This window comes from Hyperoodon ampullatus (genome assembly GCF_949752795.1).
Source record: "Hyperoodon ampullatus genome assembly, chromosome: X".
In the NCBI taxonomy this organism is placed as follows: domain Eukaryota; kingdom Metazoa; phylum Chordata; class Mammalia; order Artiodactyla; family Ziphiidae; genus Hyperoodon; species Hyperoodon ampullatus.
Window position 1 is genome coordinate 93,723,345 of NC_136913.1, and position 5,512 is coordinate 93,728,856.

Genomic DNA, 5,512 nt, shown 5'->3' on the forward strand with positions numbered 1-5,512 from the left:
CATTTTTTATGTTAATTTATGATAGCTTTATTTTTGAAATCATACTTGCTAAAAATTTGTTCATTCTATTGTTCTTTTCAGAGAACTATTTCCTTTTATTGATTTACTCTATTGTTTAATTATTGTTTGCTTTCTATTTTGATAATTATTGATTTTTTAAATTGAGGTATAATTGACATACAATGTTATATTAGGTTCAGGTGTACAAATATTTGATATTTGTATATATTGTTAAATGATCACCACAATAAGTCTAGTTAACATCCATCACCATACATAGTTACAGAATTTTTTTTCTTGTGATGAGAACTTTAAAGATTTAGTCTCTTAGTAACTTTTAAATATGTGATACAGTATTACTAACTATAGTCACCATGTGGTACATTACATTCTCGTGATTCCCATGACTTAGCTATTTTATAACTAGAAGTTTGTACTTTTTGACTCTGCTCACCCACTTTGCCCACTCCCCACCCCCTCCCTGCCTGCCTCTGGCAACCACCAATCTGTTCTCTGTGTCTTTGAGGATTTTTTTTTAAAGATTCTGTATATAAACGAGATCAGGTAGTATTTGTCTTTCTATGTCTGACTTATTTCACTTAGCATAATGCCCTCAAGGTCCATGCGTGTTCTCACAACTGGCAAGATTTCATGTTTTTTTTATGGCTGAAAATAGGGAGTATGTTTTGTTTTATGTGAAACTTCCATATCTTTGTACCATTTTACTCTCCTACCAACATCCTTAGTAGCATTTGGTAGTGTCAGTTTTTTTAATATTAACGATTCTAGTGAGTGGGAACTGGTACCTCATTGCAGTTTTTATTTACATTTCCCTAGTGACTAATGATGTTGAGCATCTTTTCATGTGCTATTGGCCATTTGTATATCTTCCTTTGTGAAAGGTCTGTTCAAATATTTTGCCCATTTCCTTTTTTATTGTAGTAAAATATATATAACATAAAATTTATCACTTTAGTCACTTTTTTAATTTTTAAATTTTATTTTATTTATTTTCCTATACAACAGGTTCTTATTAGTCATCAATTTTATACACATCAGTGTATACATGTCAATCCCAAACGCCCAATTCATCACACCACCACCAGCACCCCTCTGCCACTTTCCCCCCTTGGTGTCCATACGTTGGTTCCCCATATCTGTGTCTCAATTTCTGCCCTGCAAACCGGTTCATCTGTACCATTTTTCTAGGTTCCACATACATGCGTTACTATATGATATTTGTTTTTTCTCTTCTTGACTTACTTCACTCTGTACGACAGTCTCTAGATCCATCCACGTCTCAACAGATGACTCAATTAAGTTCCTTTTTATGGCTGATTCCATTGTATATATGTACCACTTCTTCTTTATCCATTCATCTGTCGATGCTCATTTAGGTTGCTTCCATGACCTGGCTATTGTAAATAGTGCTGCAATGAACATTGGGGTGCATGTGTCTTTCTGAATTATGGTTTTCTCTGGGTTTATGCCCAGTAGTGGGATTGCTGGATCATATGGTAATTCTATTTTTAGTTTTTTAAAGAACCTCCATACTGTTCTCCATAGTGGCTGAATCAATTTACATTCCCACCAACAGTGCAGGAGGGTTCCCTTTTCTCCACACCCTCTCCAGCATTTGTTGTTTGTACATTTTCTGATGCTGCCCATTCTAACTGGTGTGAGGTGGTACCTCATCGTAGTTTTGATTTACATTTCTCTAATAATTAGTGATGTTGAGCAGCTTTTCATGTGCTTCTTGGCCACCTGTACATCTTCTTTGGAGAAATGTCTATTTAGATCTTCTGCCCATTTTTGGATTGGGTTGTTTGTTTCTTTAATATTGAGCTGCATGAGCTCTTTATATATTTTGGAGATTAATCCTTTGTCCGTTGATTCGTTTGCAAATATTTTCTCCCATTCTGAGGGTTGTCTTTTCATCTTGTTTACGGTTTCCTTTGCTGTGCAAAAGCTTTGAAGTTTCATTAGGTCCCATTTGTTTATTTTAGCTTTTATTTCCATTACTCTAGGAGGTGGATCAAAAAACATCTTGCTGTGATTTATGTCAAAGAGTGTTCTCCCTATGTTTTCCTCTAAGAGTTTTAGAGTGTCCGGTCTTACATTTAGGTCTCTAATCCATTTTGAGTTTATTTTTGTGTGTGGTGTTAGGGAGTGTTCTAATTTCATTCTTTTACATGTAGCTGTCCAGTTTTCCCAGCACCACTTATTGAAGAGCCTGTCTTTTCTCCATTGTATATCCTTGCCTCCTTTGTCGTAGATTAGTTGACCATAGGTGCATGGGTTTATGTCTGGGCTTTCTATCTTTCATTGATTTATGTTTCTGTTTTTGTGCCCATACAATATTGTCTTGATTACTATAGCTTTATAGTATAGTCTGAAGTCAGGGAGTCTGATTCCTCCAGCTCCACTTTTTTCCCTCAAGACTGCTTTGGCTATTCGGGGTCTTTTGTGTCTCCATACAAATTTTAAGATTTTTTGTTCTAGTTCTGTAAAAAATGCCATTGGTAATTTGATAGGGATTGCATTGAATCTGTAGATTGCTGTGGGTAGTATAGTCATTTTCACAATGTTGATTCTTCCAATCCAAGAACATGGTGTATCTCTCCATTTGTTGGTATCATCTTTAATTTCTTTCATCAGTGTCTTATAGTTTTCTGCATACAGGTGTTTTGTCTCCCTAGGTAGGTTTATTCCTAGGTATTTTATTCTTTTTGTTGCAGTGGTAAATGGGAGTGTTTCCTTAATTTCTCTTTCAGATTTTTCATCGTTAGTGTGTAGGAATGCCAGAGATTTCTGTGCATTAATTTTGTATCCTGCAAATTTACCAAACTCATTGATTAGCTCTAGTAGTTTTCTGGTGGCATCTTTAGGATTCTATATATATAGTATCATGTCATTTGTGGACAGTGAAAGTTTTACTTCTTCTTTTCCAAGTTGTGTTGCTTTTATTTCTTTTTCTTCTCTGATTGCCCTGTCTAGGACTTCCAAAACTATGTTGAATAATAGTGCTGAGAGTGGACATCCTTGTCTTGTTCCTGATCTTAAAGGAAATGCTTTCAGTTTTTCACCATTGAGAATGATGTTTGCTGTGGGTGTGTCATGTATTGCCTTTATTGTGTTGAGGGAGGTTCCCTCTATGCCCACTTTCTGGAGAGTTTTTACCATAAATGGGTGTTGAATGTTGTCAAAAGCTTTTTCTGCATCTATTGAGATGATCATATGGTTTTTATTCTTCAATTTGTTAATATGGTGTATCACATTGATTGATTTGCATATATTGAAGAATCCTTGCATTCCTGGGATAAATTCCACTTGATCATGGTGTGTGATCCTTTTAATGTGCTGTTGGATCCTGTTTGCTAGTATTTTGTTGAGGATTTTTGCATCTATATTCATCAGTGATATTGGTCTGTAATTTTCTTTTTTTGTAGTATCTTTGTCTGGTTTTGGTATCAGGGTGATGGTGGCCTCATAGAATGAGTTTGGGAGTGTTCCTTCTTCTGCAATTTTTTGGAAGAGTTTGAGAAGGATGGGTGTTAGCTCTTCTCTAAATGTTTGATACAATTCACCTGTGAAGCCATCTGGTCCTGGACTTTTGTTTGTTGGAAGATTTTTAATCAGAGTTTCAATTTCAGTGTTTGTGATTGGTCTGTTCATATTTTCTATTTCTTCCTGTTTCAGTCTTGGAAGGTTATACCTTTCTAAGAATTTGTCCATTTCTTCCAGGTTGTCCATTTTATTGGCATAGAGTTGCTTGTAGTAGTCTCTTAGGATGCTTTGTATTTTTGTGGTGTCTGTTGTAACTTCTCCTTTTTCATTTCTAATTTTATTGATTTGAGTCCTCTCCCTCTTTTTCTTGATGAGTCTGGCTAATGGTTTATCAATTTTGTTTATCTTCTCAAAGAACCAGCTTTTTGTTTTATTGATCTTTACTATTGTTTTCTTTGTTTCTGTTTCATTTATTTCTGCTCTGATCTTTATGATTTCTTTCCTTCTGCTAACTTTGGGTTTTGTTTGTTCTTTTTTCTCTAGTTCCTTCAGGTGTAAGGTTAGATTGTTTATTTGAGATTTTTCTTGTTTCTTGAGGTAGGCTTGTATAGCTATAAGCTTCCCTCTTAGAACTGCTTTTGCTGCATCCCATAGGTTTTGGATCGTCGTGTTTTCATTGTCATTTGTCTCTAGGTATTTTTTGATTTCCTCTTTGATTTCTTCAGTGATCTCTTGGTTATTTAGTAACATATTGTTTAGCCTCCACGTGTTTGTGTTTTTTACGTTTTTTTCCCTGTAATTGATTTCTAATCTCATAGCATTGTGGTCAGAAAAGATACTTGATATGATTTCAGTTTTCTTCAATTTACTTAGGCTTGATTTGTGACCCATGATGTGATCTATCCTGGAGAATGTTCCGTGTGCACTTGAGAAGAAAGTGTAATCTGCTGTTTTTGGATGGAATGTCCTATAAATATCAACTAAACCTATCTGGTCTATTGTTTCATTTAAAGCTTCTCTTTCCTTATTTATTTTCATTTTGGATGATCTGTCCATTGGTGTAAGTGAGGTGTTAAAGTCCCCCACTATTATTGTGTTACTGTCGATTTCCTCTTTTAGAGCTGTTAGCAGTTGCCGTATGTATTGAGGTGCTGCTATGTTGGGTGCATATATATTTATAATTGTTATATCTTCTTCTTGGATTGATCCCTTGATCATTATATACTGTCCTTCCTTGTCTCTTGTAACATTCTTTATTTTAAAGTCTATTTTATCTGATATGCGTATTGATGCTGCAGCTTTCTTTTGATTTCCATTTGCATGGAATATCTTTTTCCATCCCCTCACTTTCAGTCTCTATGTGTCCCTAGGTCTGAAGTGGGTCTCTTGTAGACAGCATATATATGGGTCTTGTTTTTTTATCCATTCAGCAAGCCTGTGTCTTTTGGTTGGAGCATTTAATCCACTCACGTTTAAGGTAATTATCGAAATGTATGTTCCTATGACCCTTTTCTTAACTGTTTTGGGTTTGTTTTTGTAGGTCCTTTTCTTCTCTGGTGTTTCCCACTTAGAGAAGTTCCTTTAGCATTTGTTGTAGTGCTGGTTTGGTGGTGCTGCATTCTCATAGCTTTTGCTTGTCTGTAAAGCTTTTGATTTCTCTATCAAATCTGAATGAGATCCTTGCCGTGTAGAGTAATCTTGGTTGTAGGTTCTTCCCTTTCATCTCTTTAAGTATATCATGCCACTCCCTTCTGGCTTGTAGAGTTTCTGCTGAGAAATCAGCTGTTAACCTTATGGGAGTTCCCTTGTATGTTATTTATTGTTTTTCCCTTGCTGCTTTCAGTAATTTTTCTTTGTGTTTAATTATTGCCAATTTGATTACTATGTGTCTTGGTGTGTTTCTCCTTGGGTTTATCCTGTATGGGACTCTCTGCCCTTCGTGGACTTGGGTGGCTATTTCCTTTCCCCTGTAAGGGAAGTTTTCAACTCTAGTCTCTTCAGATAT